Here is a 24381-nt window from a genome sequence, read left to right as displayed (position 1 = left end):
CTCAGGTAAAAGGCCTTAGTCTACAGTGAAACTTTTTTGCACCCTTAGATGCTTACTTCCACTACAACTTGCAGGTGGGCCTTGAAAAGTTCTTGGAATAAGTTTGAGCTTTGGTCTTCTCCGATTCATTTAGCATAGATTCTCAAAATGTGGTCCCTGGACCCACAGCATCAGCATCACCTGGAGATTGTTAGAAATGCAAATCATCGGGCCTCATTCCAGACCCTCAGCTGGAAACTCTAGGGGCATGGCCAGACCCTCTGTAGCTGAACAAGCCATCCAGGTGGTTTTGATGCAGCTAAAGTTCTGGAACAACTAATGTAGCCCCATTTGGAAAACTTGGCTCTACAGGCCTCCCTAGCTGGTAAGATGCTAGCATTCTTTGTTTGCTTGTTTGTTTGTTTTGATACAGGGTCTTGCTCTGTTGACCAGACCGTGACCTCCTGGGTTGAAGTGAGGACTCAGCCTCCTGAGTAGCCGGTACTACAGGTATGTGCCACCACCATGCCCAACTACTTTTTGTATTTTTTTTTTGTAGGGATGGGGTTTTAGCCCAGGCTAACCTCAAAGTCCTGGACTCAAGCAATCTGCCCACTTTGGCCTCACGAACTGCTGGGATTATAGGCATGAGCCACTGTGCCCGGCCCTGCCAGCTTTGTATAAGCTGAGGAGTTTTTAAAAATACCTAGACTCAGGGCAAACCCCAGACACTTAAGTCAGATTCTCTGGGAGGTGAAGCCCAGGCACTTGTATTTTTAAAGTCTCTACAGATGATTCTAATGTGCTGCTAAGTTAGAGAACCGCTGATCTATACCAGGCCTTTTCAAACTTAATGTGCACGTGAATTACCTGGACCTTGTTAAAATGCAGATTCAGTCTGCATAGGCCTGGGGTGGAGCCTGAGCTTCTGCATTTTTAACAAGTCTCTAGAGGATGCTGCTGCATCTGGGCTGCTAACTACACTTGGAGATAGGAGGTTCTGGAGAGCAGAGGAAAGAGCATGAACCATAACCTAGGGGCTGGTAGTCCTGACTTCCGAGCCAAGGTTTGCCTTTATGTGGCTGGCAACTTGCTTGGACTCCTACCTCAATTCTTTGGGCCCAAGGTTTGTCCTGCCTCAGAAGGATGTCAAGAAAATTGAGTGAGTAATGCAGAATTGTTTCTTAAAGTGTGTGCAGATGCTCCATGAATTTAGAGAGTATGTGGATGCACATTAGTAAATTTTAATAGTTGTGACCATCTTGTTATGAGTACTTAGAACAAGTAATAATGGCTTTTGATGTATAGTAGTAAGAAAGCTTCCTTTTAAAAGGCGTGTATGTAAGTTTCAAAAGTGGGTCTATTTAAAAATATATGAAATAAATAATAGTAGAGGTAATTGACAGATCAAAATTAGGAAGGCAGGATGAGAATGACTCAAGTTTGGGAAATGCTGAGAAAGCAGATGCCCAAGGGCTATGGAAACTTAAAAAAATAGGTAGCACTTGATTTTGATTGGCTGAATGAGATGATGTGTTTGATTATTTATGGGGTTGGCATTTGGCAACATGCACTGGGTGGCTGGGATCACTGTTTATTAAAAAATATTTGAGTCTCCACTTTGCACTAGATACTCTTTTAGTCTCTTGGAAAAGGGATTGGGGGGCAGGCAGGATAAAAACAAATCATTTATGCCCACAAGAAAATTGCAGGAAGATAAAAGTCATGAAATAAACTCTATGCTTCTAATTTAATATTTTTTATAGATTATGAGAAAAAAGTTTTGCTCACTATCAGCTAGGAAAGCTGTCTTAGCACAACCATTCATTCTTGCACAAATCAAAATCAAGACGAGCCAGATTTAATTTAATATTTTTTCACAGATTATGAGAAAAAAGTTCTAATTTAATTTTTTTATAGATTATGAGAAAAAAGTTTCGCTCTCTATCAGCTAGGAAAGCTGTCTTAGCACAACCATTCATTCTTGCACAAATCAAAATCAAGATGAGCCAGAAGGCTCCATTCTGACAGCTTCTAATGGAGAAGCTACATTTACTGGACATGGGGAAAGTTGCTGGGCTCTAAGGACTGTGCATTTCTTGAACTAGATAAATGGTCTTGGTGTAGCATAATACCAAAACTTCTTGTCGCAGCCTGTAAGGACAGAACTCAATCAGCCTGAAAAGGAAGTCAGTGACTCCGACTCAACACAGGAATGTTCTGTGATTCCTAAAGAAGGATGTAGGAGTGTGGCACAATTCAACCACAGTCTGTGGCCCTGTGCCTCTGCTTTGACATGAGTGGGATTTCCCAGCTGGTCATTTTCTTCTTATCTAAGACATTGGGAACAAATTACTTGACCTCCTCTGGGCTTCAGTACTCCCACTCATCAAATTAGAGGACTGGGCAGTCGCTAGGCTCTCTTTAGGCATCATATTTTAGTTTCTGTGATTTTAAATTTGAGAAGGGGTGTCTAAGGGAGAATACATAGGGGAGGGGGAAAGGCTTATTAAAAGTGTAGTTAGACACTGAATTTTTAAGAATTGCATTTTGTAATAATACCTTTACCTAATCAGGACTGACAATCTTACCTGATGACAGCACATGGAGGAATGGCTGCATTCAAAAATAAAAATGAAATAAAACAAGACCTTATTTGAACTTATCAATAATGCTGATTCCTCTTTTTGATTTGAGGAGGTTATAGCTGTTGTAAATGCTTGAATTGGGTCTGCCCAGGCAAAACAGAGTCAAGAGTCCATGTCGGATGAATTTTAACAATGTAGACAATAGAAAGGGTTGCTTAAACTGCCCCTCTTTTACCAAAACACATTTACAAATGAAAGAACAACACTTCCATTTTTTAAAAACATTTTTTGAGATGAAGTCTTGCTTTGTCACCCAGAGTGGAGTGCAGTGGTGCGATCTTGGCTCACTGCAAACTTTGCCTCCCGGGTTCAAGTGATTCTCCTGCCTCATCCTCCCGAGTAGCTGGGACTACAGGCGCCCACCACCATTCCTAGCTAATTTTTGTATTTTTAGTAGAGACAGGGTTTCACCATGTTGGCCAGGCTGGTCTCGAACTCCTGACCCCAGGTGATCCGCCGACCTCGGCCTCTGAAAGTGCTGGGATTACAGGCGTGAGCCAACAGGCGTGGCCAAAAAAATTCCATTTTTAATTGCAGGGTCTGGGGAATTAAAATGCATCCGTAATTTCTTGCATCTCTCCGCTCGGGCTTGCATGAATGCAGAGGGATGGGGAGGACTTCTTGAGGCAAGCATCCCCCTCTTGTCGCCTGCCATCTAGAGAGAGAGGGCTGTGATTTATCTCACTTTAATCAGGAAGGACCCGATGTGTGGATGGAGAGGTCTGACGGCTTTGTTGCTCCATGTGGGAAAAAACGGACAGAGTGAATTTGTGTATGATCCCTAAGGAGAAAGCGTCTTTGTGCTCTATTTCTTTTTGACCTGGAGCCCCTGAAAGCAAGCTAGTTACAAGTTGAAATAGGCCATTTCTAAAATGTGATTTTGTTTGTGTATGAGCCTTGATTACAAAGGGGGAAAAAACCCGCTTAATTTACATACACCACATGTAGTGCAGGATCCCCTGGGCTGTCTTTTCAGGTATCAGGGAACTTTGATGAAAGTCGCTTGTCTCATCTAGGAGTCATTTCATATTGTTTAGCAGAGCCTGGTGTTAACATTTCCTTCCAACTGTTTACTGGAATCTGTGTGTTCCCTTCAAGTGATGCATACTAGGTGCACAGGCTTCCTGCCACTGTCATCCTAATCTTTCCGTGCAGACAGGAGCAGAGGGGAGAGCGCTGAGCCAGGCCCCAGCTTGCTTTTCTTTCCTGACACAGCCCGGCTCCACTGCACTTCTCAGCTCTTGCTCTAGGTGGTGCTGTTTGACCATTTTCTTCATGTGACCCTCCACTCGGTAATATAAATTCATTCGGAGGATGACCTGATATCAAAAAAATTCCTTTTGATTAGTAGAATCAACTTGTTTCTTCACACGATACTCTTCCCACTGAGACACATGGAGACAATTCTGACTCCAGGTTTGCAACCTTGAGATTTCTCTCAGATGCAATAAAAAAAACAAAAAAGCATTTTGAGTGGCACAGTGATGCCTAGTGCATGATCATGTTTGTCTGCTCAAACATTAAAGGGAAACTTGTGGGTTTGAGGATGCCCAGCAGCATGACAGCTGCCAATGTAAATGAGCCGTATAGAGAGAGAGGGGGCGGGAGGGGACTACAAACTTCAGAATATGAGCTGATCGTTTATAAGTTAAAAAAAAAAAAAACAAGTCAAAAGGGAGCCCAGGATGGTGCAAGAAAGTGGAGAAAGGAAGATTTTCCTTGCAGCTAATCAGGAGAGTTCATAAGGGCTGATTACATGAGTGGAAGCCTTAAGTTCCTTTTTAAAAAAATGTGAAAATTTGCATGTATGTATGTATGTATGTATGTATGTATGTATAGCTTCGTGTATTACCATTATTATTGCAATCAGCAAATGGATTTACTTCCTTTATCTCATGGGCTCCTTCCCACTCACTTCTGGCAGCACATTTTCCTTTCTCCTTCATCCCAGAACACCAAAGAACAGATGCGCTTCCTAACCCTGGCTCCAGGGGACTTTATACAATGTAAACAGTGCACCTCTAACATGGTTCACTGCTTAGGGAACGTGTGTCCCATTTTAAAACTGTGACTCCTTTATATTTTGCAGTGCTTATTTTAATAAGAGACATTGGACTTGTGACTTATTTTTCATGGAGGAGTGAGCTTAATGGTTGAAAGTAATCGATAAACTTGTTTTTCCTCTGATGCCATCAGCCAAGATCCTATGGCAATAGTAAGAGGATGACACTGGGCTGGCACCCCCTCCATAACATATTTGGACCATGTTTTCCCCCCAGAATGCACATGCAATAGCTTTGGTTTGGTAAGAGAGAGATGGTGTACTTGGTTTCCTTCTGTCACACTTTTGGTGAAATGAATTAGACTTTTAAATGAGGAAATTCAGCGAGATGAGTTAGATTTTTACACAAGAGCAGTGGAGGACTTCCAGCTGGTTGGGGGAATGATACGGAAATATCTTGCTAAATCAGGGTCTGGTGGAATGCTGCTCCCCTGGCAGGCTCCTCTTCACAGGGAGCAATCTGTGGGTTGCTTATAGAACAGAGCGAGCAGGAGGCATAGCATGGTCTTGCTCAGGGGAAGACCCGGTGTTCAGATGTTTGTCATTAGGAACTGGGTGTGGGCTTTTTCAAGTTAAACTGAAGCAGCAGTTCTATTAGGAAGAGCCTCCCAGATCAGCATCTTCTGTTTCTGGATACTCTCCCTTTGAAAAGCCAGATTTCAGCAAAAAGCTTTGCTAATGGTGAAATTGCACAACTGAAACCCTATGGGAGCAATGGGAAAGATGGAGAAAGAGGTGGTTATATCATGTACTTCAACAGTTTATTTAGAGGCTGTTGACGTTAGAATAACAAGCCAAGACAAACAAAAATACTCATTTCGGATAAAAATATTGTCTTTTCATGTTATTATAGATAGCTGAGTCCTAAGACATCTACAGAAACACATTTTCCTAATGCGTGGCTGATTTTTCTGGTTGTGCAAGTAATATCCAAATTATTGTACAAATTTTTGGCTCAGGAGCAAACATTGTATTGTATATTGAGCTAATCACTTGCCCTTTCTAAGGTAAGCCCTTACCTCTGCTTTCCCTTCATCTTGTCATTTCTGTTTGTTGGGTACAGGTTTCCTGTTGGTTCTTTCTGTTGGCTCTGATGTAACATGAATGAAGTTCTTAACATCCTTTCAGACATAAACACAACTTAGCTCATTGTTTCTGAGTTCATATAGAGGTTTTATTGCCCCTGAGACTTTCGTGTCAGACAGCTGGATGTTGCTGTGTTCAAGGCTCTATATGTTGATTTTGTATCCTACAAGTTTACTGATATCACCTATCAGTTCAGTTCTAACAGTTTTCAAATTTTATTTATTTGTTTTTGTTTTTTAAATATTGCATGTTTCATTTTAGAGTCAGGAGCGTAGATGTACAGGTTTCTTAAACAGGTATATTGCATGGTGCTGAGGTTTGGGCTTCTAATGATCCCACCACCCAAGCAGTGAGCATAGTAATCGATAGGTAGTTTTTCAACCCTTGCTCCCACCATCCTTCCCTCCCACCTTTGGAGTCCCCCAGTGTCTATTGTTCCCTTCTTTGTGTTGAGTTCTAACCTTTTTTTAGTGAAGTTTGTAGGGTTTTCTATATATAACAAGATCATGCCGTCAGTAGAGACAGTTTCACTTCTTCCTTTCCTATTAAGATGCCTTTTCTTTCTTTCTTTTGCCTAATTACCCTGAGAAGTGGTTTCTGTGGGCATCCTTGTCTTGTTCCTGATGGTAGAGGAAAAGTTTCAACTTTTCACCATTGATCATGGTGTTAGCTATGGGTTTGTCATATATGGCCTTTATTTTGTTGGGATACAGTCCCTCAATACGTGATCTGTTGGGTGTTTTTTTTTTTTCACCATGAAAGGGTTTCGAATTTTGTCAAAAGCTTTTTCTATATCTATTGTGATGGCCATATAGTTTCTATCCTTTATTTTTCTAATATGGTATATTATATGTATTGATTTGCTTATGTTTAACCATGACATGATCATGGTGAATGATTCTTTCAATGTGCTATTGAATTTGGTTTGCTAGGATTTTGTTGAGGATTTTTGCATCTATGTAGATCAAGGATATTGGCCTGTCATTTTCCTTTCTTGTAGTGTTCTTGTCTGGCTTTGGAATCAGGGTAATGCTGGCCCTGTAAGATGAGTTTGGAAGTATTCCCTCCACTTCAGCTTTTTGGAAGAGTTTGAGAAGGACTGGTATTATTTCTTCTTAAAATATTTGGTAGAATTAATCTGGGAAGCCATCTGGTTTTGGGTTTTTCATTGATAGGAGACATTTTCTTACTGATTCAACCTCCTTGCTTGCTATTAGTCTGTTCAGATTTTTAAATTTCTTCATGAGTCAATCTTGGTAGGTTTTATGTGTCTGGGAATTTATCCATTTCTTCTAGATGATCCAATTAGTTAGTGTGTAATTATACCTAGCAGTTTCTTAGGATCCTTTGTATTTCTGTGATATTGGCTATGATGTTTCATCTTTCATTTCTGATTTTATGCTCTATTGAAAACATGAGGCATAGCAGGTAGGGGGCACTGGTCAGGACTTGGGGTATAAACTGGCAGATGTTAAGGTTGGTGATTCTGGTTAACTCAGAAACTCCGAAGTCCCGTGTGGAAGAATTAACTGCCTGTACTCACCTAGTAATGTATATCCTTGGTCAAAAAAGATCCAGCTGAGAATGTTGGATGAAGGGACCAAATCAATATTCATCATTATATTGAAAACAAGTCAGATTGGCTGTGGTCTTTTGACAGCAGGTCAGTGGCTAAGTCTATTTGAACAAAGTTAGGGCAGGTTCAAGAGAGAATCCTGAGATCGATATTCTTTGTTCCATACAAACTTGCCTTTCAGTTTCTTCTCCCCATGCCTCCAGGATGTCCCTGCACAGCCCGTAGGGCCCCCTCCTTCAGTACCTTGCCTTACGAAGGGGAGAAAATGAGTTTTCCAATGTTAGCATATATTTAGCCTTCCAAAATTTTCTATTTCTATTTTAGGGGAGCTCTAGGAAAACAGCAGATTACTCTAAATCCCCAGGTAAAAATCTGAAATGGTGGAATTTCATATGACCAGGAGACATACATTGGGGCAAGTGGGCTTTTCACAATCACTTGGACATGAAGGCATCTGCTTCTTCTATGCCTAAAATAGTCCTTCAATTTAGTAGTTTAATTCCTCTTCCACTTTTTCAAATTTCAAGACATTACATGTAGTGACTGAACAATTTGGATCCAAGTTTCACTATTTAACTGCCAGTGTGACCTTGGGCGAGTCACTTAATCTTTTCAAGGCTCAATTTCATCATGTAAAGTAGAAGTACAAACAATCCCTGACTTAGAATATTTTGACTTATGATTTTTCAACTTTAAGATAGTTTGAAAGCAATACACATTCAGCAGAAGCTGTACTTTGAGTACTCATACAACCATTCTGTTTTCCACTTTCAGTACAGTATTCATTATATTACATGAGATATTCAAAGCCCACTTTATTATAAAATGGGCTTTCTGTTAGATGATTTTGCCTAACTGTAGGTTAATGTGAGTGTTTAAGGAAGGCCGAGCTAAGCTATGATGTTTAGTAGGTTAAGTGTATTAAATGCATTTTCAGCTTACAATATTTTCATAAGTTTATTGGAATATAACCCTATTGTAAATTGAGGGGTATTTGTAATAATGATATCTCTTCAAGGAGACTTTGTGAGCCTCTCATAGGAAAATGCATACACAGATGCATATAAATATATAATCTTTCTATTCCATACATATGATATTCTTTAAGGATATTCAAAAATCTGGAAACAGTTGCCTCCAGGGAGATAAATGGTAGTGGGTTGGGAAACTTTTAACTGTATACGCTTTTGTACCTTTTGCATTTTGAATCAGATGAATGTATAATCTACATAAAATATTAAGATTAAAACATCACCGAATAACTTATCAGGAGTTTGGTGAACATAAGGGAAGGCCACCTATGGTGGCTGTATTTTATTCAGTGTTGGTCACTGTTGGGCACTTCATAGAGCTTATTTCATTTCATCCTCACAAGCGCCATAGGAGGAAGGGGCCCCAGAGGGATTCATGGTTAGAATAGCAGAGTAGGAGCATTTGGCAGCTATATTCTGTGTAGGTGATAACTTTAAAGATTTTTTGTTATAAAATGTTTCAAACATACAAAAAATATAGAGAAGCAGTTTTCTATAGTTATTAAATATTGTTAATGGATAGTCACAGAAATTATCATCCAAAGTGGGATATTCTTGAGAGAAAAAGGAGGTTCTATTTATAATTATGGTGGGATAACAAACTTAAGATGAACAGCTCTGGACAAACTGGGTTGTATGGTCCCTGGAAAACAAGGATTACTGTAAATGTGAGTCCCGCCTTGTGCTTCTCTCTGTCCCACCAAGAAAATATGATCTTGATACAGATGTTCATTGTGTCAAGGCAACCATGGCAACCATGATCTAGATACACTGTTCAAGTTTTATGCTGATCCTACCTAGGTATGTCTCAGGAACTTTCCAGAGTTTCCTTTGAGTGCTTCTAAATTTTGCATAAATGGTATGTTGTCCCTTGTCTCTTTTTAAAACCAATAAGCCATTTTCCCTTCTTTTCCTGGAAAATTAAAGGAACAAAGACCAGGAAATAACAACGTATTAGCTAAGGTTCTGTTGATTGAAAGCAACAGAACCTAATTCTGGCTAGCATAAACCATGCTAGGATTTAATGAAGAATACTGCAGAATCTTAGATATCTTATGACTGGGAAAGAGGAGGTTCAGGCAGTTCCTGGGATGTCAGCAACAGGTAGCTGTCAATTAACTGCCCCCACACCACCCACTGCTGCCGTCATCAATATAGCACACCACGATGGCTCCCAGCCTCTGTACGTCTGGGTTCCAGTGTTCAAATTCTAGAGACAGCAAGAGAAATCCCATTGAGTCAGGGATCCTTCCCTGGGTCACACTCCCTGCATATGGTCAGAAATGCAGGATTATGTACTAAAGACACAGCTAAAGAGGACCCACTTCACTGTTTTGGGACCATTTGCAGGGGAGGCAAAATTATGAGCTACTCACTTAAAGAGGTGATAACCATAAGTTTGCAGGAAAAAAAAAATTGGAGAAGAGAAGGATAACACTATCCTACGGTTTCTTCTGAAAATGGACTAAGGGAACAGCATTTCCATTTGGAAATTCTCTCCTGGCATTTCAATATTTATGGATTCTGAATTCTGAGAAAAATCAGTTGAGAAATTAGGAAAATGGGAAGCAACATTCTAATTTTCCTGTGAAAATTACAGCTTAATAGTCAGTATAGAGAAGTTACTGGCTTGAAGAAATGCACTGACTTCAAGTCAAGCAAGATGAGGAAGCACTGACATGTGGAGATGAAAGTTAAGGTGAACAGGACAGGAGCAGTAAAGGAGCCTCAGTCAGACTTTCTTGTATCTGTTGCTGTGTTACAAGTGTGTGTTCATGGCCTTGTCCACTGCTAACAGTGAACCATTTCTGCAAATAAATATTAATGTGTTCGTAGGCATAGTATATGTTTTACAAATCCTATGAGAGGTTTTCTAAGAAATGCCAAGTTTTAGAAACAAAATATACCCTTAAATCGGCAATTTTGACAGTTGCTTCTTTCTAGTGCTATTCATCTTGCCAGGAGATCAGAATGTTATGTTATTTAAATGGTATTGGAGGGGATGATTGATGCCTTGTTTAACAATGTCATGTAAACAACGATTAAAGCATTAAGTATTTGTGGTGTTACCTTTCAATCTTTAAAGGACTTTTCTTTAGCATTTATTTTGTGATAATATTCATTTCTTTTTAATGTTTTCTCTATTAATGCTATTGGATTTTATAATCTTGTTACAATATGTTGGCTCCTAATAATAAGAAATCATCATTTGTTATCTTTTAAAAACAGAAGACTACTAAAACTTTTCATATAATCCTGTTACAGAAAAAAACGACTATTTGCTTGTTATTATAGTCACTTATTATTTTTCAAAAACTTGTAAGTGAAGTGTTATGAAAATCATATGAATTTGGGAATTCCCAAGCATTCTCAGAAATTCTATTTCCTTGTTCCCAAATCCCAATGATTAATATCTGCCAGGAGTCGGAAAACAGTGAAAGGAAGTAACATCCTATGTTGGATACCTGGTAGGGTTAGTGAAGAAACGTTATTGCTGAGCTCTGTGTTACGCTCACGAATGATGCCATTGAGGAAGTCACGCTTGTTGAAAGGAACGCAGATACACAAAGAGTTTTGCTGCTGTCTGTTGGATAAGAACCCCCTGGTCGATTTCAGCTCCTACTGCAAGTTACAAAAATCAATCCAATGATAAATGAAAAGTGCCCAGTGTGCTGGGAAATAACTTATTTTTTGGCTTCAGAGGAAATTTTAGAAACAGTGCCAAGTGAAACGTAAAAACAAACTATGAAGACGTTCATGAATTTCCCTCTGAAGCTGACAGCCGTATTTTAGCAGATGGAACTCCTACTATTAGCCCAACTCTTGGGTTGAAACAGTGTGTCCAGGAAACCCTATGTTAAAATGCAATGTGTTGGGGATATTGTTCCTCTATTTGCTTGAGTTAATTTTCAAATTAGTGTACTCTTGCTTAGCTGTGCTCTGAGGGAATGAACAAAAGATTGGTAAACTCTGATGGAGAACACTGGTCAGGCAGGGCACATAGAATCCCTGGGGATGGTGGTTCCTGGCAAATGGGGGAGGAGGCCCTGAGCCAGGCTTGGGCTGGGCTGGAGGAACATGAAGATGGGATCTACTCACAACCCCCAAAACTGAGGGGTCCTGGTAACACATTATTTCACCCTCAGCCATGCAAATTTATTATTTTTATGGATAAAATAGCTTTAAAAAACTAATTTACATTGAAATGTTAAAATATTTATATAGAGATTAGAAATATTTATATAGAGATTATTGGGAATCCCCTCCTAAATCCCAAACATAAAAACTACCAAAAAAAGAAATTCCGTGTAGGCTAAGATTGCAAATGACTGATGGAATGTCATTTAAATTAAACATGGAAAATATATTTCCTCTTTAATAAAGATCTAAATTCTATTCTTTTTAGGAGCCTTCAGAAATGAAATTCAACTATTAAAAAAAGTATAGAGAAGCCTTTAGAAAAGAAACTTTTCTTTTGCTGTATTATATATTAAAGAACTTTGATGAGAATAGTTCTAAAGTGTTTAATACTCGATTCCACTGATGTTTCTAGGTACTGTGGGGAACACCTAGAAATTAAATCTTCATCTTTGGCAGATCAGAGGCCTATTATTTTTAGGTAAAACAATTAAAATCTGCTTTTAATAAATCACAAATTTTGCAAGTTAGCCATTAATAGTAAGTGCTTTTCAAAGTTTGGCCCAATACATGAAAAAGCCAGAAAAACATACCTGCATTAGTTTTGCCCATCACCTTCTTATGCTGGCCTCAGGAGATTTATTAACAGCATTCAATATTTTAGGTAGGCTGGATGTGGTGGCTCATGCATGTAATCCCAGCACTTTGGGAGGCTGAGGTGGGAGGATGGCTTGAGACCAGGAGTTCAAGACCAGCCTGGTCAACCTAGTGAGCCCCTCGGTCTCTCTGAAAAGAAAAAAAAAATTAGGTATCCTGTGGCTACCTCCAAAAACAAACTCCAGAGGAACTGAATTTTTTTTTTTTTTTATTTCATGTGTTGGGATAATGGCTTCTTTTGCAGTTACTTACGAAGAATTGAAGGGTCAGTAAAAATATTTTTTCATCCTTAATAACATGAATTCTCTAATTTGTGTGTGATATAATGCTAGATATTGTGCCAAAAGTGTTACATAGACATAATCCATGCCCATTTTCAAAGATAATACTAATATAGAGAATAAGAATCATTATTATTGTAGTAATTCTTATTTTAGTAATAGTAGTAATAATCAAAATAATTACATCAAACACTTATTAAACCCTTATTATGTGATAGGTACTGTGTAAGCAATTTCCACATATTAGCTCCTTAAATGTGATCACTAACCCCATGAGGTAGGTAGCATTATGTCCATTTAATAGATGCAGAAACTGAGCTTTGAAGAGGGAAAGCAACTTGCCCAAGGCCATGCAGGCAGTCATTGATAAGGGTGGGGAGCGAGAAGTTGAAGTCTGAGATGTAAGTTCACAGACACGAGTACACAAACACGTACAAGATACTCGTATGACATGTGGGGTTGCTTGAAATATGTAATTGACTTTCCCCAGCACAAGAAAGTGTTTGGACAGATTTCAAAGGGATCTAACACTTCCTCAGAGGACTGCCCTACGACATTTTTCCGTGTGCTTTTCTGCCTCTTGTCCTATACTTTTGGCATTTCTTCTGCTCTTAGAGGCAATGAGTCAACAGCATATTTTTAGCACCTCCTGTGTGCATAGAAGTGGCCCCTGACTCAATGGGAGTGTATAACTACCATGGGCCAAATCAGTGTGCTTTCCTGTTAGCCAGGGGATTATAGAAGAACACGCTCCCCTGATTCCAACAGAACTTGCTGCCACTCTGATGTCTTCATTGTAAGGCCTCTAAATGAATGTTCAAGAAATTCATGTTAAAGGCACGTGTCATATGTGTAACTTGTAAACATTTGTGTACTTGTCTCTGTGTCCTTACACCTCAGGCTTCAACTCTTGTTTTTACCTTTATCAATGACTACCTGTGTGCTGTGTGGCTTTGGACCAATTGCTCACCCCCTCTAAAGCTCAGTTTCTGCATCTGTAAAATGGATATAATGCCATATATACATAGATATAGATATACATACACCAATATATATACACACATATATAGTGTGTATACATATATATACACACATATATATGTGTGTATATACATACATATATATGTGTGTATATACATATATATATAATATACAAACTGAAATATATAGTTATATAAATATTTCAGTTTAAGTTTCAAAAATCACTGGAGGGTATTTTTATAATACCCTTCAGCAATTTTACCTGCTGCCTTTGCACATTCTGGTGAATTTCTAAATGGAAGTCTGATAGAGATTAATCTTTTAATGCATCATAAATAAAAAAGAAAATCACAGAATGATGTAGCTGGAGAGGACCCTGGGGATCTAGTGTTTCATGAAAGATTAATGTCCTTGATCAGTTTGTAAGTGTTTTGGAAAAATCTTCCATGGTCAAATAAAACTTGGCAATGTTGGATTAAAGTTAAATAGGTTTTTTTTTTTTCCTGCAGAACTTCATAGTCTTTAATATGCTAATATGTTTTGTGAATCTACAAGGAATGAAGTGTTTCAATGCTTATTTTACCCAGATTCTTATTTTGGGACAGGCTGGTCAAGCTGAGTCAGATAGTATATTCTCTAGATGGAGATGATGGCTGATTCCTTTTTGAGAGCAAGAGAGTCCCCAGGGGAAGCAAGGGTATATCAGTTGCTCCATTTCATGCCAAGGATCCTCAGTCTTTAGAGGCTCAGCGAAGGCTGAAAGGCTACTCTAGGCTATCAGGGCTACCATTCATTGTGACCCATGCTACAGAGAAGCTTTGAGCTCAGTGCAAAGGAGTGACCAGCCCTTGAGAATCAGGAAAATTTATTTATTCCTGACCTAGTCCACTGAGGACATACAAGGAATGGGGCAGGGGAGTGTCACCAGCTATGGTTACAAGCTAGTCTGATTCTCTTTCATTAAGAAAACTGGTCCCTGTGAGTTTAGATTGGGAAGCACCAGGTTAAAAAAATTTTAGGCCAGGAGTGGTGGCCACTGTACTCCAGCCTGGGTGACAGAGTGAGAATCTGTCTTAAAAAAAAAAAAAAAGTTAAGTGATGTCTTCTGTTGAGGACCTCTCAGAACTTTTAATATGAAAGTGTGCATTGTGAAGAATGGCAGTAGAGTGTACAGGAGTTTTAAAAGCTACTTGGTCATGAAACTCTTGCTTTGTGCAGGATTCGAGGGGCACTAACATTCTGAGGAAAATATTTTGGGAAACATTGATCTAATCCAAACTTCTCATTTTACCAGCAAACAACTGTGGGGCCCTCTAAGTTTCCTTTCTCCATCATTGTGACAAATTCATTGGAATTAATTCAATTAAACCTGGGGTCAGCTTTGAAGAGATTTATTTAGCAGGTAAATCTGTTTTGTACATTTTGAGGGAGTTCTGAGTTTCCATAGTCAAAAACCACAGATCAATTTAACCAACCTTTATGGAATATCACCTATGGCCCAAAGACCCTTAGCTACAGTGATGGTCTACAAAAATATAAACTGTAATTCTTGCAATACAGGAGATTAGTAATAATGGTAAATATAATGATGATGACACCATGAATAGCTAACATTTATTGAATGCCTTTCTATTAGTCAGGCACTTTACTAAGTATTTTAATCCTCCCAACAATTTATGAGGTAGGGATTATAATAATTCCCATCTTATAGTGAGGACACTGAGGTTAGGAAATTATCCTAGCCTAAATGTTAAGTATAAGCATGAATAGAAAGGTGTTATTAGCCTATAAGACATTCCTTTATGAGTGATACAAAGTCCTATGTAAATTCAGAGAAAAGAAAAGTGGTTTTAGAAATCCTTGATCAGTGAGTGTGAAGCATGTGGTGGCCCGGTTACTGTTTGGTTGCCCATCTGTCCTCCCTCTGGGATAAGCACCCCCTTACTTTGGAAGAATTGTTTTCCTTTTCACTGTAAGGTTCTTTCTGGCTATGCGATGGGGCACATTGCCTCAAACTAGCCCTGTTCCAGTCTTTGAGAACCTTGAAATTGGAACCAAGGGAAGAGGATTGCCTCTTGAATGGTAATTCTCTAAAATCTAGTCTGAGGTGCTGGTGCCTAATCCCTGGGTCTGTGGAAGGAGCTGGGCTGTGAGAGGGGAGAATGATGTTGATGTCAAGAGAGAGGCAGGTGCTAGGAGCAGAGAAATGGAGTCCTGGAGGGTTTCTGGGCTTCTCTGAGGCTTAGGGTTTGGATCATTGTCTTCGTTACTGGAACAAAGGATTTACCATACCTGCTCTTCTGGGAATGAAACTGTCCTGCTTTGCAAAATAAAGTGTCATTAGAAAGAGATCTTAAAAACCCCACACCATAGACAGGTGCACAGATCCGTAGAAGTGTTAAAGTTCTGTCTGTTGGATGCTAAGCCAAGACTCTTAAGTATGTTCTAAAGAGAAACTGGTGTGTGTAGGCTGTGCACTCCCAGGGAGATAAAAAGTTAGGAAATTTATGGGTTGGGCTTGGTGGCTCCCACCTGTAATCCCAGCACTGTGGGAGGCTAAAGTGGGCAGATTGATTGAGCTGAGGAGTTTGAGACCAGCCTAGGCAACATGGTGAAACCCCATGTCTACAAAAACTACAAAAATTAGCTGGGCGTGGTGGCATGTACCTGTAGGCGGGAGGATCGCTTGAGCCCAAGAGGGAGAGGGTGCAGTGAGCCATGATTGTGCCACTGCACTCCACCTGGGTGACAGGAACTTTATGGGGAATGGGATCTTGGAGACTGAGTAGAGACTAGAGGAAACAAAAAAAAAATAACTACCTCCCCAACTGGCCACACTATTCTTTTAAAAAATGTTAATTGACAAATTAAAATTGTATGTATTTACGGAGGTATAATGTGATGTTATGATATATGTATACATTGTGGAATAATTAAATCCAGAGAATTAATAGATTCATCACCTCAAAACCTATCTTTTTTGTGGTGAGAACATTTGAAATTTATTGTCTTAGCAATTTTGAAATACACAATACTTCATTGTTAACTACAGTCACCATGCTGTGCTGTAGATCTCAACAAAATGTATTCTTCCTGTCTCAACTAAAACATTGTACTCTTTGACAACATTTCCCCATTCCTCTCACCCCCTCCAAAAACACCCATTCTTTATGTTGAAGAGAATGGCTAAAAAGTCCCAGCAGGTTTCAACTGACGGCTTCAGTGGTTGTCCCATCACACTTCAATGTTATTAATAGAAAGGGGAGGGGCAATACATAATTTGGACAGGCGGAAAGTACCACTGTAACCACTTTCCTGACTTCACAGAAAAAGTCCTCTTGTTTTCATCTGTAAAATGGGAACTGCGTGAATACCATTTTTCTTTTCTTCAGCCTCCAAAGAAAAAACAGATGCAAAGCCTTTTATCAATTGCAAAACAGTATACAATGTGTGTTATTACTCACAGTTGTCTTACTGTGACCAAACACTTTATAAGCCTGTGGCAAGTCAGCCTTACTCTCAGGAAGTGGACAATATTTGGGGAAGGAGAAGCAGCAGGATCTTTCAGGACAGTAGCCTTGGTGGGTCCAAAAATTCCTTGAGCGAAATGGGAGACAAAACTTTCTTCCTGCTTTGGGGTTTATCCTGTTAGTCTTTTCTCTCTTCATTCCTATTTTCTATGGAGAATTTCCTGGTTTTGGAGTTTGGGTGCGTTTTATGGAGAGGAGGCAGAACATCTTTAGCTCCAGCAGAATGAAAGGATACATGCAAAGGAACCTAGCACAGTATGTGGTACCCAGTTCCCCTTTAACTTGGCTTTATTCATTCACTCCTGGTAGGGCATTAATAAGGGATTTAGCCCCCTCCTATTGAAAACGATTAATTCAGGGAAGAGTTCAGGCAGTGTGGACAGATACAGTGTAGGCCAAGCCTGTTTCTAAGGCAGGAGCTGGGTAGGGAGGGTGAGAAGGGCGAGAAGAATAGGGAAATATGTGTCGTCTGTGTTGCTGCTGTTGCAACCACCACAACAAACAAACAAGTGAAAAAAAAAAAAAAAGAATTGTCCATACCGGAAAGTGTGCTGTTTTGGAGGAGGCTGGGGAAAGTGTGGATGGCTCGAGTGGGTCCTGTTGGATTGAAGTCTGACAGTGGTGATTCCCTTCAACAAAAGGTCGGGGTGGGAGGGTACACACACACATACACACACACACACACACACCCCACACGCAGCACCAAGCCTCCGATTTCAGCGCTGGCAGGAGATAACCATTCTTAGCTCGCCTTTCCAGGGTTATTTTTGGCTGAGGCTGTTCGCTGATGGCAAAAGGTTTCAGCCCCCTCCCAAATCCCTCCCCTGCTTGTTCTAAAGAGAAACTGCTGCGTGTAGGCTGCGCACTCTCAGGGAGACAGGGCGACGGGCCTGGCGCCGGAGAGGAACCCGGACTCTGCCCAAAGTCTCGCCGACCGCCGGCTGTTTTCTGGCGGAGGGTGTGTCCCGGAGGGCGGCGATCGCGCGTGAAGGCTGGGGCCAGGCGCGGGTGCAGGCGTCACCGGGGTCGGGCTAGCAGGCGCTGGAATCAGGCTTTTGGGACACCCCGAAAGTGAGTCCAACTTGGGGAGAAACTGAGGACACCTCGGGCGGTCTGGCAGCGGAGAAGGTGGGCGGGAGAAAACTTTACAGGAAGGCAGAAGCAATCTCCGCCGAGGGAGTCAGCGAGCGGCCGCGTGGAGAGGAGGGGCGGGCGGGCGCAGGGCGCAGGGTGCCGACCTGCCGGAGAGGGGGCCCGGGCGCGAGGCGGAGTCCCGGCACGCGGCCAGGCTGGTGGAGGCCCCCGGCAGGCTGCAGATTCCCTCCGGCCCCGGGAACCACAGCAGGACCGGCCAGGAGGCACCACGGAGGGGAGCCCCATCCCGGTGCTGACAGTGCCCACCGTGCCCTACGAGGACTCGCGGCGGGCCGGCGGCGGGGTTCTGCGGCGACCTACCAGCCTCTTCGAGGGCCAGCGCAACTACCTGCCCAAATTCATCCAGAGCGTGCTATCGTCCATTGACCTGCGCGACCGTCGGGGCTGCACCACGGTGGTGGGCAGCGACGGCAGGTACTTTAGCAGGACGGCCATCGAGATCATGGGGCAGATGGCCGTGGCCAACGGGGTGAGTGTCCAGATGCCCCTCGCTTCCTGCCGCGCTGCCGCCATGCCCTCTCCTAGCCCTTGTCCCCCTGCTGCCTCCAGGCCCAGCTGGGAGGCCCCTGCCCGGCCCAGGCTTTGCTTCCTCACTCCCGCGTCCTCACCCTCCAGCGCCCCACTCCCACCATGCTTGCAGACTCCCCGGCGCACCCCGGACACTGGGTTCTATTAGTACCCACCGCCCCCAAAAGCCTTGAGGGGTGTCCGTCGTTCCTGGAGCCACTCCAGGCGCCCTGGACTCTTCTCCGACTCTGCACACATCCCGCACCTGCTCATTTTTCTTTCGGACATTCTCTGACCCGGCCCTGTAGATTCCAAGGCAGCTCCCAGTTTTCCATATTGTTCCCAACGCGTTCACTGCCCACAGTCCCCACACAAACTTCTTTCCCAGGCTCACAACATAGTCCCTCTGCCCCGTGCCCTTTTTGCAATAATCTGCCAGTCCCCTAAGTCTTAGCTCTGCCTATTTAACAGTAGTGGTGTCTCAGAACACACACACACACACACACACACACACACACACACACACACACACGATCCCTGACATATTTGGCAAGAGTAGGCCCTGAAGGTTTTTAATATTTTGGTTCTTTAACCCAGTGGAATTACTGAATGATTTATTTAATTAGGGTAGGGATGGAGTGGATCCATTTGTTTGATGCTAAACAGCCTGAGCTCGCAGTTCCCAGGGGGCATATCTCTAAATGGTCTGAAATGAGATTTGCAGTGGTTTTCTTAATGCAATTCCCAACTTCTCTCCAAATGCCTTTTGACATTTGACAACATTTCATGCCTCTTCCCCTTTCACTTTTCATCCTTGTTTTCTCTCCCTTCTCCCACGACCTCGGTAGTCTTCTGCAATCCAGATTGTCAGACTTCGGGTTTTTCTCCCTCTGCCCCTTTCCTCTCTGTCCTATAACTAGAAGCACCTTTTGGCATAGACCCGTATCCCAGTTTCCTCTTTCCCAGGTCCGGCAGCATCTCAAGGACATCTACAAGAGGGATACCTAACTTCAGGGGTCTCTGAATGATATGTGGGAAACATCGTCTAAAAAAGTAATTTTATCCTTATTCATGCAACCAGACCCACACTCATAGAACTTTTCTTTAAGGGGAGTGTCTTGCAGATGTATAAATGAGTGTTAACATCTTTAAAAGCGAAACTGCACAATTCCCTGGCATTTGAATTCCCTCCTTCCTTCCCAACCCTCTCCTTTTCATTTTCTCATTTATTATTAAAAACATTTTTAAAGGATCTCCATGCTTCATATTTATCTACTATAATTCCTCCTTCTCGGTGTTGCAGGGATGGGGAAAGAGGATTTTTTAAAAAACACAATAAAAAGCAATTGGGAGAAACAGGGCCAATGGTGTTGGGGTGGGTAGTGGAATTGTGATTTTTGACTCCAGTAGACAATGATGCTGGATATATGGGGTTTGATTTCTCTCTGGCTCCTCACTTGAGATTGATGAAGTTTGGCTAGAATCAGGGAGTTGAAGAGAGGTTGACAAATGGTCTTTCACTCTTCTCTGACAGGCTGTTCCTGTGGAGTGATGGAGAATAATGAGCCTTGGGAGAGCTATGGGAGCTCTCATACTCCTTCCCGAGCCAATTTTTTAGGGAGTGAGAGAAACATGGCCTGTCCAATACTTGTTGTGGGTCAAGATATTTTTGAAGCTACGATTGTTGATTTGCATGGGAAAATTATTATGTCTTATTATTTCTTGTCCCACTTTACCATAAGGGCTCCTCAGCTTCTTACTTCAATGGGTCTTCCATGACACACACACTTTATTAACTCTAAGAGTGGAATTTATTTTAACAGATAATTAGCATAGGTCAATATATGCTGAAAATAGAGTCAAATTAAACCTACTAGCTGTTATAAAGGACAGATGACAAAATCCACATAGAAGCATCGACTCTTAAATAATCTGAAAGTACTACTTCTAAGAGGGGCGGGCATGGGTGAAGGGAATGGTGGACATGTTTCCGAATTTCAAATGCCAACTTTAACCAATCGTTTCCTCATTTTGTTCACCTTCTTGGGGGCTTATGCTAAAGTGAAGTGAATAGCCATAAGGCTGGCTTCAGGAGAAAGGTGGTCTAAAAGAACTGGATAATTATAAGCAAAATTGGTCTCGAATGATTGAAAATTGATGAGAATGTGCTTGTCTCCTGATTTGGCATCCTGAGTTAGACTCAGGAATACTGAACATGGATCCCAAAGGCTTTGGTCTTTTTTGATATCCTATTGGATAATCATAAGCAGGCTAGAAAAATAGGAAACTAGAATTTATTCTCTTTGAACTGACAAATCTGACCAGTGGGCTGCATTCTCTATATCTGAAAAATCTTGGTTTGGATTGAAAAATTAATTTTACAAAGCAATTTTCTTTTTTTCAATTAAATTTCATTTTTTTTTTTGACACAGGGTCTCACTTTGTTGCCCAGGCTGGAGTGCAATGGTACAGTCTTGGCTCACTGTAGCCTTGACCTCCCCAGATTCAGGTGATCTTCCCACCTCAGCCTCCTGAGTAGCTGGGGCTATAGGTGCACGCCACTACGCACAGCTGATTTTTGTGTTTTTACTACTCATAGGGTTTCTCTGTTGCCCAGTCTAGTCTCAAACTCCTGATCTCAAGAGATCTGCCTGCCTTGGCCTCCTAAAGTGTCATGAACCACCATGCCCAGCCTACAAAGCAATGTTCTAGGAAAAACTACAGTTACTCTTTGATTATGTAATTGCTGGAGAAGAAAAGCATGGCATTTCTAAAATGATGAACTATATTACTTATATTTTAAAATCTCATAAAGTTTGAAATAGACATTTCAAACATAAACATGTATAAAAATTTTTATAAATTATAAAATCAAAACCATTTTACAATTATTTTATTATAAAATTATTATAGAATCAAAAACATTATAAATTTAAACAACTTTTTAAAAAATTTATTTTGGGATTTCCCATGGAGTGATGGAGAATAATGAGCCTTGGGAGAGCTATGGCAGCTCTCATACTCCTTCCTGGGCCAACTTTTTTAGGAAATGGGAGAAATATACCCTGTTCAATGTTTATTGTGGGTCAGGATATTTTTGAAGCTATAGATGTTGATTTGCTTCAAACTTTAAAAAAATTATTATAAAATTATGGGATGTAAAAAAATTTATTATAAAACTTTGAAATTTTCAAACTTTCAGAAAAGCAGAGAGATGAGATTAATGGCACTCACAGGCAAGCATAGAAGATAGATTGTAAACATTTTGCTATATTTGTGTCATGACTATTTTTTGCTTGTGTTTGAAAGTATATTAAAGAAAATGATATTTTACCCCTAAATTCTTTAGTACAGATTTCTAAAAAAATAAGAACATTTTCCTGTATAGATACAAAATCATCTTTTCAAACAAAATAAAAAATGGCTTTTTTATATCATTTATTACCCAGTCCACATTCAGATTTCCTCAATTATTATGAAATGTCCTTTTATTTTTTGAGACAAAGTCTTGCTCTTTCACACAGCCTGAAGTGCAGTGAAACAATCATAGCTCATTGCAGCCTCAAACTCCTGGGCTCAAGTGATCTTCCTGCCTCAGCTTCCTGAGTAGCTAGGACTAGAGGTGCACACCACCATGCCCAGCTAATTTATTGTTTTTGTAGAGATGGAGGTCTTACTACGTTGCCCAGGCTGGTCTCAAACTCCTGGCCTCAAGTGATCCTTCCAGCTTGGTCTCCCTGAAATATCTTTTGTGGCTGGTTTGTTCAAATTAGTTTCTTCTAATCAAGGGATACACATTGCATTTGATTATTTAGCTCAAGACTTTTTTAACCTGGAAAATACACATACTCTTTGTTTATGTATTTATTTAGTGAAATTGACTTGTTGAAAAACTAGTCAGTTGTCCTGTAGAATATTTCCCCTTCTGGAATTTTCTGGTTGCTTTTTATGGTGTCATTTAACTTTTCACTCTGTTTTTTCCTGGTTAACTGGAAGTTAGTTCTAAAGGCTTTTAGGCCTGCTATAACAAAATACCAAAAACTGGATGACTTATAAAGAACAGAAATTTATTTCTCACAGTCCTAGAGGCTAGCAAGTTTAAAATCAAGGAGCATGTGGTTTTGATATCTGGTTAGGACCAACTTTCTGGTTCATAGATTGGCCTTCTTGCTGGGCCCTCACATAGTGGGAGAGACTAGCTAGCTCTCTGGGGCCTCTTTTATAAGGGCACTAATTCCAATCATGAAGCCTCTGTCCTTATGATCTAATGACCCCCTAAAGGCCCCACCTTTTAATACCAGCACCTTTGGGGTTAGGATGTCAACATATTAATTTGGGGAAGACATACACGTTCAGCCCATTGCAAGGTTTAGTTAGATTCAGGTTCAACTTCTTTTTTTAAAGACTATTTCATAGGCAATAATGTGTATTCACATCCCATCATTAGTGATGGTGAGATGATCACAAGGTTAGGGTGATCACTGCCTATCTCCTCTGCTATATTCCCCCTTGGGTCAAGCCAGTAGTCTGTGACGTGAACTTTGTACCATGTGTATATTCAGTTATATTCTGTATCAATAGTTACTTGATTGTTTTAGCATTTATTAATGATCCTTGCTTGAGTTGATTATTTCATTAGGGGTTTCAAAATGGTGAATTTCTAATTCTCTAATTCTATCTACATGTTTTAGCTGGCATTTTTCTATAAGCAGACCATTTTCTTCACAACTGGGTTATTTGGCTACCCTGAAACATAGTTCCTTCCGGGAAGGCAGAACATATGTTTATTTCTGTCTTTTAAAAATTACTGGTGTTTGGAGTGAAGATTAGGTGAGCTGACTACCTCCACAGGTGACAAATGAATTTTGTTTTGTCTCACTTTTGCTTTTTTGAATATCACTGTGGCTGCTTGGATTTTTATATTTAATTTGAATGGATTAGGGAATAAATGAGAAGATAGGTTTTATCTGTTTCTGTAGTTTTTATGTGGCTGTGTGAACTTACTTTTAAAAATTCCGAGAAATATTTTAATTCCCCTTTAAAGATATAAACTATGTCATACTATAAAGCAAAAGAAAAACCAATCATGTGAAGAGTAAATAGTATCGTTTAAACGAATTGTGGTTAAGCTTAGTTTGTAACTAATTAGTTTTTTATTTTCTTTCTACTTTTATCTGCTTCAGAGCCTCTTCAGTGGTTTAGATCTTCTATGTGTCAAATTATTCTAATCTCTTAAAAAGTTTAAGAGCTAAAATACAACACAATGACTACAGGAATGCCCTTGTCCTTTTCTGGGTAGGTACACCTAAGGCAACTTCTTTTTCTCTTCTTTCTTCTCTTCTTCTTTCTTATTCTTAAATCATCTTCAATATTGGACAGATGACAGCACTATGCCTGCCTCAAGATGTTTCTGACTTTTTCTTTTTCTTTTTTTTTTTTTTTTTTTGAGATGGAGTCTTGCTCTGTCACCCAGGCTAGAGTGCAGTGGCACAATCTTGGCTCACTACAACTTCTGTCTCCTGGGTTCCAGTGATTCTCCCAACTCAGCCTCCTGAGTAGCTGTGGTTACAGGCATGCACCACCACGCCTAGCTAATTTTTTGTATTTTTACTAGAGACGGGGTTTCACCATGTCGGCCAGGCTGGTCTTGAACTCCTGACCTCAAGGGATCTGCCTGCCTTGGCCTCCCAAAGTGCTGGGATTACACGTGTGAGCCACTGCACCCGGCCGTTTCTGACTTTTCGAAAGTC

General features: G+C 40.7%; 1 long non-coding RNA gene across 1 annotated transcript in view; it reads left to right on the top strand.

The window, feature by feature from the left end:
- LOC134810232 (uncharacterized) overlaps nt 1–494 on the top strand; it is a 183900-nt gene extending 183406 nt beyond the window's left edge. Inside the window, exon 4 of the long non-coding RNA XR_010157832.1 lies at nt 413–494. This is a non-coding gene — a long non-coding RNA (uncharacterized LOC134810232). The remainder of the gene's footprint in view (nt 1–412) is intronic.
- Nucleotides 495–24381: the final 23887 nt, after the last annotated feature.

Source organism: Pan troglodytes, chromosome 5 (assembly GCF_028858775.2).
Source record: "Pan troglodytes isolate AG18354 chromosome 5, NHGRI_mPanTro3-v2.0_pri, whole genome shotgun sequence".
Classification (NCBI taxonomy): Eukaryota; Metazoa; Chordata; class Mammalia; order Primates; family Hominidae; genus Pan; species Pan troglodytes.
Note: the sequence above shows the minus strand (reverse complement) of the source record. Positions and strands in the feature narration are given on the sequence as shown.